The sequence below is a fragment of the Nicotiana tomentosiformis genome, chromosome 11 (assembly GCF_000390325.3).
Source record: "Nicotiana tomentosiformis chromosome 11, ASM39032v3, whole genome shotgun sequence".
In the NCBI taxonomy this organism is placed as follows: domain Eukaryota; kingdom Viridiplantae; phylum Streptophyta; class Magnoliopsida; order Solanales; family Solanaceae; genus Nicotiana; species Nicotiana tomentosiformis.
This window is the reverse complement of record NC_090822.1, coordinates 91,366,694-91,378,865: the sequence shown is the minus strand read 5'-3', so window position 1 is coordinate 91,378,865 and position 12,172 is coordinate 91,366,694.

The window sequence follows — 12,172 nt, the reverse complement described above, 5'->3', positions numbered from 1 at the left end:
TGCTTCCGCTACCAGCAATTGCTACATCATCTCCACCGGCCACAGACACCCGAGAAGAGGATGTCCCTCCTCCCTAGTCCCAGTCCATGGGAATTTGGGGCATAATCATTCGCCCCCCTCTGCAGATCCTCGGAGGAGGAGCGTCTCCCTTTTGGTCTCTACCGAGTGCCATCTACTATCCTGGCCGGTGGAACTTACCAATTACTTGAAGCCTCTGTCTTCAGAGAAATATAGGAATAAAATACATTCTCTCTCGGGGGAGTGCATGGTAAACAATGCCATGCATAACGCAGGAGCGGTACAATCTTTATTCCCTATACTATTTTTCCTAGCTTCGCTATGATAGGATTTTTGATTTGAACTTTTGCTTTACATGCTAACCTCCTTGCTTCTGAGGGCCTTCAGAGGTTGATCCTTGATATAAGAGAAACTCGCATCTAAGCGGGACCAATTATTGGTCGAGCGGGAGCAAATTGCTGCTCGCATCCCGGCACTGGAAGCACAAGCCACCGAAGCTGTTGAGTTGGACGCTCGATTGCAGCAGAGCGAAGAAGAGGTGGTGACCCTTAGCTAAGAGGCTTCCCTATTAAGGGTACACTTTCAAGAGGCCAAGGCTAAGTGGTCCGAGGTCCAGAATGTTGTTCTTGGTGCTGCCGAGCGCGAGGCTACCTCTACCGAAAGACTAAATAATTTGGAGGCAGCCTTGAACTCCAAAGCTGAAGAGGTTGTTGATGCTGAAGAGAAGCATGCCCGGATGGAAGAGAAGTATAAGAAGGTCATGGAGCACAATAAAGCTTATAAATCCACTATCTGTGACCTTGACGTCAGCCTCCGGGCCGCTAGATCCAAGCGAAATAACCTTTCGACCGAGGTTGACCAGCTTAAGGAAGAGCTTCAGTGCCGAGTGGCTTCCCTCATTGTTGAAAAAACATATTCGATGTATAGCATGAGGAGAGAAACCTTGGAAGATGCCAAAGCGGGCATCATTGACTTTGATGCCGAGATCGCCAAGGCCCGTGAGCTAGAGTCAACTGCCCGAAGGGGTGTGCCGGTCCAACCTGATGTGACTGACTCTTTTGGTTTCAGTTTTGAGTTCTCGGTATCTGAGGAAGAACTTGAAGGGGATGATGAGGAAGGTCAAGATCTCGAGCCGACGACAGATCCACCTACTTCTCCTAGGGGCGCAAATGCTTCTCTTCCCCCGGATGCAGTAGTTTAGTTTTTTTGCTTTCTTTCCTTTTGTTTTTCACTTCATACTTTTGTACTTGTGCTGGTTGGCATGTTTGTTATATAAAAGTGTTTTTTCATTTAAATATTGTGCAAATTTTTCTCTTTGCGTCGAGTTATGCAAGGCTTCGGGTGTGTTTCTTCCCCGATAGTATTTGGATCCCAGGCATGAATTTCTCCAGAACCAACCCTTTACTATGAGGGTTTAATAAGAGAGGGCCCTCTTATGTTTACAGTGCTCTTAAAGAGGACGTCTCCTGTTAATTCCAGCACTAGCATTTGAAGTACTTGTTTAACTTTCACATGATAAAATTAATTCATCGTTCGGACAAGAAACAAGATAAAAATAAAATGACTTTAATTTATTCCTTCCATTTTCAAAAGTACATAAGCATTTGTTGTGCTAAAGAATTGCCATTACTTGTGGCTAATTTGTACAACTTGTTTCTACGGGGTTGACCGTGTAGTCCCCGGTTCCGATGATACAACTTTGTTCCCGGATTTTGTAGTCCCGATTTACGTGGCAGTCATGTTGTCGTATCCTCATATCATCCCCCCCGGTGTTCGAATGCAAATAGTGCGAATTTGAACACTGGAAGTCTTGCTCCTTTGAAGATTTCACTAGTGAATGGTTGGATAGTCTTTGGTCCGATAGCAAGCTTCACTTCCCGTTAGGAACTTTGCTATAGAGCCAAATACTATCTAACCACCCTCCAGTGGCTCGCACTCGTGAGTGGTCGAGTAACCTTTGGCCCGATAGTAAACTTTACTTCCCGGTAGGAACTTTGCTACCGAGCAAAAGATTATCTAACCGCCCCGTAGTGGTTCATTGCTTCCGTGCCTTGTCACTTAAAGGTCTTATTTTTGTTGATGATGTTTTCTCCATAGTATTCTTTCCGTTGCTGCCTCATTAAAAACCTTGCCAGAAAAACCCAATTGGGACAAAAATTGGACTAAGGGAAAAAGAGTGCAGCATATACTTTTAGTATAGGCGATTCTCATCAGCAATAGTATCTTTTGAGGTGTGCCACATTCCAGTTGCTCGACAATTTTACTCTGACTTGATTTTCCAATTCGTATGATCCTTTCTCGGTGACTGCTGAAACTAGGTATGGGCCTTCTCACGTTGGACCCAGCTTTCCTGCGTTGAGCTCTCGGGTGTTTTGAGTCACTTTCCTTAAAACCAACTCTTGCACTTTAAAATAACATAGATTGGCTCTTCGATTATAATATCTTTCCATTCTATGTTTTTGGGCCGCCATCCTTATATGTGCCAAGTCCCTACGTTCGTCGAGCAGGTCCAATCTGACCAGTATTGCTTTGTTGTTTGCTTCTTCGTTTGGCCAGAAGTATCTCATTGTAGGTTCTCCTACTTCCACCGGGATGAGAGTTTCTGCTCCATATATGACAGATAAAGGCGTCTCTTCCGTGCTTGATTTGGTCATCGTCTGGTACGCCCATAACACTCCCGGTAACTCTTCAAGCTATTTGCCTTTGGCTTCTTCCAATCTCTTTTTAAGATTCTGAATAATCACTTTATTTGTCGATTCCACTTGTCCGTTTGTGCTCGGGTGGTATGGCGATGATGTGATTCTTTTGATTTTCATAAATCTTCAAGGAATTTTGTGACCTTTGCGCCTATAAATTGTGGCCCGTTGTCGCATGCTATCTTTTTGGTATCCTGAACCTGCAAATTATGTTTTTCCACAGGAAATCGACTACTTCGCGCTCGCAGATTTCTGGTAAGGACCTGTTTCAATCCACTTAGAAAAGTAGTTAGTTAAAATTAAAAGAAATATTACCTTACCGGGAGCCAGTGGCAGCGGATCGACTATGTCCATCCCCCATTTCATGAATAGCTAGGGCGACAAAATCTAGTGCAATAGCTTTGACGGTTGATATACCAACAGTGCGTGGCGTTGATACTTATCGAATTTCTTAACATAAGTCTTAGCGTCTTGTTCCATCCGGGGCCAGTTGTATCTTGCCCTAATTAGCTTTAATATCGAGGAATCCGTTCCCGAGTGATTTACACAGATTCCTTCGTGAACTTCTCTCATAACGTAATTAGCTTTGGAGGCTCCTAAACATCGGAGCAAGGGGGCTTGGGAAGATTTTCTATACAATTGTACGACCCAAATTCACGTGACCGGCACTCGGCGAGCGAACCAACCCATATGTCAAAACCAAATATAATTGCGGAAGCCAATTGAAAATCTTTTACATTTTCAAATCAAGTCATAGAATATTTTTTTATTTCCAATATCTTACATGAAATATTTCATAAAAATGATATAGTAATCAAATTAAATAACTATTCCTTTATCCACAACCTTATTTTTACAATCCAACACGACTATCTATGGAGCTTATATACTGAAGAATAGAACTACAACTTGGAATAATTCCAATAAAAGAAAATAAGAAATAACATGATAGATACCACGAGATAAAAGTGGTGCTTCATTATACCTCAGAAAGAGAGTCATCCTAGTCAAGTCCACACATCACATGTCACACCTCATCTTGAAACACGTAAAGAAAGCGGTACCCTAAAGAGGGGCCCCTAAGGTCTGAGTACACCGCAATGGTACTCAATAAGTTTCATAGACTCTCTCTAACTTATGTTTTTGGGACAAACTTTATAAAAATAATGCACTAATATTTGATATAAAACGATAAGTAATTTTATCAATTCATGATCTTTATCATTTTAAATAAAAGACAAGTGAAATATAACCCACGATATAAACTTTTAAAACATTTATATCAATCCAAGATTTTGAATAAAATCATTCCATTTATTTTAAGTTATTGAAATCACTTTCGGCTCCTTAGGTGTCACGCCCCGAACCTAGGAGCGAGACAAGCACCCTGTGCCTCACCTAACCTGGCGTACCAAATTGCGACTAAGTGACTCTGAACACATAATGTCATACTTTGGCCATGGGGCCACCTTGCAAGACAATTTGCGAAGCAAAATATAAAACTGAATGTAAACTAGCGCTAACTAAATATCAATATAAAGCTAGGCCGACAAGGCTGTCATAGCTACTACAGCTGACAAACCACCAATTTATACAAACCCAACATACTGCACTAACCAACAGGATATGCCTACAAGCCTCTACTGATAGATGTACTGTGATCGGAACAGGGCCCCGACCTACCCATAACATATATACAGATATACATAAGATGTACACAAAACTCTAGACCTGGCAACTCCGAAAGACATGGAGCTTACCGATCAGGCGGAACTCGGGAAACACCTACTGAGGAGGTCTACCCGTCTGTCTGTCTGAACCTGCACGCATGAAATGCAGCGTCCCCAAAAAAAGGGACGTCAGTACGAAATAATGTACCGAGTATGTAAGGCAATAAAATAACTGAAATCTGAAACTGAACTGATAATATGATAACTGAAATTAACTGGGAATCAAAGATGATCTGGAGATATACTTACCTGTTGATACTGACTCAACTCCTTCAATATAGTAAGTAAAATAATTGTACGGCCTTATAAGGCTCGGTATATATAACTGCTCTGCCATAGTAGGCTCGCTCATAGGCGCTCGGCCATACTAGGCTATGTATCTCGACCATGCTGGGCTCGCTCATAGGCGCTCGGCCACAGTAGGCTCGGTATATAACTTTCCATCTGATCAGAGGTTGCCCAATAGGGGCCTGCCCACCGATTATAGCTCGATGGTGGTGAAAATACTGTAATACTGTATATATAGGCTTGCTGCTCTCTTGACTGGAAGAAGACAATACTAAAATTGAATATAGAGTCTCGATAAGGAATAATATTGTAACTTATGAGACTAGAATAGTGTGAATAAATTCATGAATATGAACTTCTCTTTTTGTCTCATTACTAACACATGTAGCTACGAGATCATGCCAAAATGAAGGAAGGCTTAGACTTAACATACCTTATCACAATCTTTCCAATCACCAAGTTGAACTCACCTCTTCACACCTTAATCTACAAGAATGATAATAATACTATCGTTAAGTTACGAAAGGTACAACTATCGCACAACGAACGACAAACCTATTTTGTATTAAAACGGGCAGCATCTCCCCTATAATATGCCCTTTCTCCAAATTCAAGATAACACCAACAATACAAGAACAGAACAATAACAACATATATACATCATTTTCCAGCCCTATATACACCATCAAATACTACAAAACAGCCCAACACACCCCAATCTCTTCGTACACAAAACGACCACCGTAGTAGTGTCAAACGACCTGAAAATGTTATGACGAACGACCAGCCAACCACCCTACATTTATATGGTGTTTATAAACCCCCTTCCTCCTCCAAAACTCCACAAAATAGTAGTAAAACACGCAGCCCAACAGCAACACAAAACAGTCCACAAAACAGTCCGCTACAAGTGAATAACTCGAACTCACGGCTTCCGATCACCGTCCCGTGAGTTCTTACAAGTATAGAACGACTTACCATGAATTTACAGTAGAAAAAATGGATGAAAGAGAGCAGTAAACTCACCTTATTTGTTGGATAACTCAGCTCCTATCTTGGTTCTTCAAACTCCAAGTTTTACCTCCAATTGGAACTTGAAAGGGAGAGAAAATCAATTAGGGTTTGTGGGAAATTTTTGGGAGGATTCTTTGCAGAGCTTATGTCTGGTTATTATACTCTATTTTAAGTCTAATATATGAAGAAAATAGGCCCTTAAAAGGCCTCTTTGGACGACCCGAAATGGCCCATTTTTGGGCTTTCATTTAAGCAAGTAGGTGACACACCTACTTGTCACCTAGCAGCTTGCGCAGTGTTGCAAAAATGCCCATATATCTCTACTCCAATGTCGTATTGACAAACGGTTTAATGAGTTGGAAACTAGACTCATATATCTTTAATTTGATGGGTGGAACACCCCATAACCCTAAGTATATTGGGAGAAAATCGCAGTTACATTTGACCCAAAGTTTCAGTAAAACTTATGAATGTAACTTGTGATGACTTTCATCGACTTTTGTTCCACAACTCTCTTGACTTCAAAACATAACAAACGGATGTCATACGACTAATATAAATCATAACATAATCTCCTTATCATGTTAATCACCCTAGTCTCACCCCAAAGGTACATGTTATAACATTCCCAACTTGTCGACTTTCGACGAAACATTGTTTTATTCAATTGCTTTAGCTTCTGAACTGTCCAACCCTCTTTGTACTTGTTGTTCATGATCTTCAATATTTGTAACCTCAGAGGTAACATTATTAACTTACTTTATATACTTTTAAATATTATCTCATTTTTGGTCCTACATTAGTTTGCTTACGAAGCATTTTTATGTACGAAAATATAGGGTGTAACATCATTCCCCCCTTGGAAACATTCGTCCTCGAATGTTTACTCTTAGAGACTTTGGAAACTTTTGCCAGAGTATCCTTCATACACTAGGTTAAAACCAACCTGCACGTAGCCAGAAACATACTATGCATGCTACACATGGCCAATCTTTATAAATAGCAGCAATTTGCCTCACCGACCGTAAATCATAAATATTGAAAGTGAAAAATAAAAGCTTACCTGATGACCTGCTAGCCTACATAGAGCTATGTTGTAGCGTCCCATCTCGAACCATATCTTCAGTTTGAAATAGGTGGGGGTATTTAGACTTCATTTCTTCCTCTGATTCCCACGTCATCTCTTCTACATTCTTGCTCCTCCATAAAACCTTTACGGAAGCTACCTCCTTATTTCGTAGATTGCGGATTTGTCGGTCTAGGATGGCAACTGGAATTTCCTCGTATGACAAGTCCTCTGTAATCTGTACATCATCCGTGGGCACCACTCGGGTAGGATCGCCAATGCACTTCCGTAGCATAGATACGTGAAAAACCGGATGGACAGACTCCAATTCTGAGGGCAACTCTAACTCATAAGCTACTTGGCCCACTCTCCGAATGATCCTATAAGGCCCAATATACCGTGGGCTAAGCTTGCCTTTCTTGCCAAATCTCATCACGCCCTTCATAGGTGAAACCTTTAAGAATACCCAGTCATTAATCCTAAACTCTAAGTCTCGTCGCCGCATGTCAGAATATGACTTCTGACGACTCTGAGCTGTCAACAGTCGCTCCCGGATAAGCTTTACTTTCTCTATGGCCTGCTGAACCAGGTCTGGCCCATGTAACCCAGATTCTCCAACATCAAACCACCCTATAGGAGATCTGCACTTACGCCCATACAAAGCCTCGTACGGAGCCATCTGGATACTGGAGTGGTAACTGTTATTATATGCAAACTCGATAAGAGGTAGATGTTCATCCCAACTTCTTTTAAAATCCAACACACATACTCGTAACATATCCTCGAGCGTCTGAATTGTGCGCTCGGCTTGTCCATCAGTCTGTGGATGAAAAGCTGTGCTGAGATTCACCTGAGTCCCTAGACCTCTCTGAAATGACCTCCAAAAATGTGCTGTAAACTGAGCCCCACGGTCAGATATAATAGAAACTGGTACTCCGTGTAGCCGCACTATCTCCTTAATATATAACTTTGCATAATCTTCTGCTGTATATGTAGATCTGACCGGTAGGAAGTGAGCTGATTTCGTGAGCCTATCGACTATCACCCATATGGAATCGAACTTACGATTAGAACGAGGTAAACCCGTGATAAAGTCCATGTTTATCGCCTCCCATTTCCATGTCGGGATCTCTATAGTCTGCATTAGCCCTCCAGGCTTCTGGTGCTCTATCTTCACTTGCTGGCAACTAGTACATTGGGCGACAAACTCAGCAATGTTCTTCTTCATATCATTCCACCAGTACACATCCTTAATGTCATGATACATCTTCGTCGATCCAGGATGGATGGAATACCATGAATAATGTGCCTCTGACATAATCTTGTCTCGTAGCCCTGCTACATCTGGAACACACAAACGACCCCTGTATCTAAGAACCCCATCTCCCTTGAGCTCTAACAATGGCTTCTTCTGCTGCGGAACTCGCTCTCTCAACTCGACCAACTCTGGGTCCTCGTACTGCCTTTCCTTGACTTCAGCTATGAGGGATGATTTTGCAGTGTTTTGGATTACAACTCCACCATCCTCAGAATCTACTAACCGAACCCCCAACGAAGCCAGTTGATGAATCTCTCTAACTAATTGTCTTTTCTCGGGCTCTACATGTGCTAAGCTACCCATAGATCGGCGACTTAAGGCATCTGCTACAACATTAGCTTTCCCTGGATGGTAGAGAATGTTAACATCATAATCTTTCAATAACTCAAGCCATCGCCTCTGTCGCAAATTCAACTCTTTCTGCTTGAAAATATATTGTAGGCTTTTATGATCAGTAAATACATCAACATGAACACCATATAAATAATGCCGCCATATCTTAAGTGTATGGACAACCGCAGCTAACTCGAGGTCGTGGGTCGGATAATTCCTCTCGTGCTTCCTCAACTGCCTTGAAGCATACGCAATTACCTTCCTATGTTGCATCAGGACACATCCTAACCCGACACCTGATGCATCACAATACACGGCATAACCCTCTAGACCCTCTGGAAGTGTTAGAACTGGAGCTGGGGTCAACCTGTTCTTAAGCTCTTGGAAACTCCGCTCACAAGCCTCTGTCCATTGAAACTTAGTTTCTTTCTGTGTCAACTTCGTCAATGGTGCCGAAAGGGAAGAAAAACCCTCTATGAACCTCCGATAGTATCCTGCTAAGCCTAGAAAGCTACGAACCTCTGTCGGAGTGGTAGGTCTAGGCCAAGATTTCACGGCCTCAATCTTCTGAGTGTCCACCTTTATCCCTTCATCTGATACAATATGCCCCAAGAATGCTACAGACTTCAACCAGAACTCACATTTAGAAAACTTAGCATACAACTTACGATCACGGAGGGTTTGGAGTACCGCTCGCAGGTGGTCCGCATGCTCATCCTCTGAACGGGAATAAACCAGAATATCATCAATAAATACTATCACGAACAGATCTAAAAATGGTCGGAATAGGCTATTCATCAAGTCCATAAATACAGCGGGTGCATTAGTCAACCCGAAGGACATGACAAGGAACTCGAAGTGGCCATATCGGGTCCTGAAGGCTGTCTTCGGAATATCTTTTTCCCGAACTCTGACTTGGTGGTACCCCGACCTCAAATCTATCTTTGAAAAGCATCTAGCCCCCTGCAACTGATCAAACAAGTCATCGATCCTTGGAAGTGGATACTTATTCTTAATAGTTACCTTGTTCAGCTGCCTATAATCGATACACATCCTCAGCGAGCCGTCTTTCTTCCGCACAAATAGTACTGGTGCACCCCAAGGTGAGGTACTGGGCCTAATGTAACCTTTCTCCAGCAAATCTTTTAACTGCTCCTTCAACTCCTTCAATTCGGCAGGTGCCATTCTATACGGAGGGACGGATATTGGTTGAGTTCCTGGAATCAAATCGATGCTAAAATCAATCTCTCGCTCTGGAGGAATACCTGGAAGCTCATCTGGAAACACATCTGCATACTCTTTGACTATGGGAATAGACTGAAGTGTAGGTATCTCAGCATCTGCATCTCTAACTCGCACAATATGATAAATGCACCCTTTTGCGATCATTTTCCTCGCCTTCAGATAGGAAATAAACCTACCTCTGGGTGTTGGTGTATTACCTACCCATTCAAGGACTGGCTCACCTGGAAAATGAAATTTGGCTGCCTTTGCTCGGCAATCAACTGTGGCATAGCAAACCAGTCCATGCCCATGATAGCATCAAAATCCATCATCTCTAGCTCCACTAGGTCAGCTGAGGTCTGACGACTACAAATTGTCACCGTACAACCTCGGTAAACCCGTCTAGCAATAATCGATTCTCCGACCGGTGTAGATACCGCAAAAGGATCACTTAGTATTTCAGGCACTATACCAAACTTCCTCGCGACAAATGGGGTAATATACGATAAAGTAGATCCTGGGTCTATCAAAGCATAAGCATCGTGAGAGCAAATGGTTAATATACCTGTCACAACGTCTGGTGAAGACTCCTGGTCCTGTCGACCCGCTAAAGCATAGATACGGTTCTGATTACCACCTGAACTGGAACCTCTACCTCTACCTCGACCTCTACCAGCTGAAGACTGAGACTCGCGCCTTGAAGGATGCACGGACATAGATGATCCTGTTGCTGAACTCGCTGGTTGTGCCATTCCCCCCGAATCTCTATTTGGGCAATCTCGCATCATATGCCCCGGACGCCCACATATATAACAAGCATCAGAACCTGCTCGGCATTGGCCCAAGTGTCCTCTACCACAGATGTCACACCGTGGAGGAAATGACCATGTCTGCGCAGATCCTCGCTGTCGCTGCAAACCCGATACCCGTGAGCTCTCACCTGGTCCTGACTGAGTATAGCGGTCATACCTGTAACCCTGTAACCGAGGTAGCGGAGGCCTAGGTGGCCGTCCGAAGTACTGGGTCCTATAACTACCCTGAGATTGCTCCTGAGACCTGGGAAATCTCATCCTCTTACGTTGCCCTTGCTCAGCCCTCTCTGTACCCTGCTGCCAACGCCTACCCCTTTCTATATTCTGGGCGAATGCCTGAATCTGGGAGATATCCATACTATCCTGCAATGCAGCGGTGGCACATGCCTCGGTTAACTCTGGGGCTAACCCTGCTATAAACCTGTGAATCCTGTCCCGCATAGTAGAAACTATGGATGGTGCATATCTGGCCAATGAGTCAAAACGGAGACTATACTCTCGAACACTCATATTACCCTGCTTGAGGGCTAGAAACTGATCGACTCGAGCCTGTCGGATCTCCCGCGGTAAGTACTGGTCAAGGAAAGCATCTGAAAAATTCTCCCAAATAGCTGGAGGTGTATCACGTCCCCTGGACCTCTCCCATCCCTCATACCAAAGGATGGCTATATCTCGGAGTCGAAAAGCTGCTAGCTCAACTGCCTCTTTCTCCGTGGCATGCATAACACGAAAGATCCTGTGAAGCTGATCTATGAAATCCTGCGGGTCCTCCCTCTGATATGTCCCCGTGAACTCTGGGGGACTCAAAGCAATAAACTCTCGGACCCTTGAACTCCCAGACCCCTCAGAAGTTCCTGCACTAGCTGATGCCCTAGCATGCTGCTGGGTAGCTACCAACTGTGTCAACAAATGCACCGCACTCCTTAAGTCCTGATCTGATGGAAGTGGAGGGGGAACTGGATGTGCGGTTTCCCTAGGAATCTCCGTAGTTGGTGGAGGAGCCGGTAATGGCTGAGTAGGGGTCTCCCCTTGAGCCTCAGACTGGGCCCCATCTACAGGGGGTACCCTGCTGGTCCCCTCACCTACTACTGTATCTCTCCTCTGGCTAGCCGTAGTCTTCCTAGTCACCGTCATCTGTGCATGCAAACACCAACACATAAGTTTAATTCAAATTTCCTATAACTCAGTTCTATAGCACGATTTAGATTTCAAAGAAGTGTAACCAACTCCTAAATGCCATGTAGTTCCTTGCTTATATAATGTGGTGCACAACACATCTATAAACAAGACCCTACTAGACACGGCTTGTAGACTCCCTAGGACAGAACTGCTCTGATACCAAGTTTGTCACGCCCCGAACCTAGGAGCGAGACAAGCACACTGTGCCTCACCTAACCTGGCGTACCAAATTGCGACTAAGTGACTCTGAACACATAATGTCATACTTTGGCCATGGGGCCACCTTGCAAGACAATTTGCGAAGCAAAATATAAAACTGAATGTAAACTAGCGCTAACTAAATATCAATATAAAGCTAGGCCGACAAGGCCGTCATAGCTACTACAGCTGACAAACCACCAATTTATACAAACCCAACATACTGCACTAACCAACAGGATATGCCTACAAGCCTCTACTGATAGATGTACTGTGATCGGAACAGGGCCCCGACC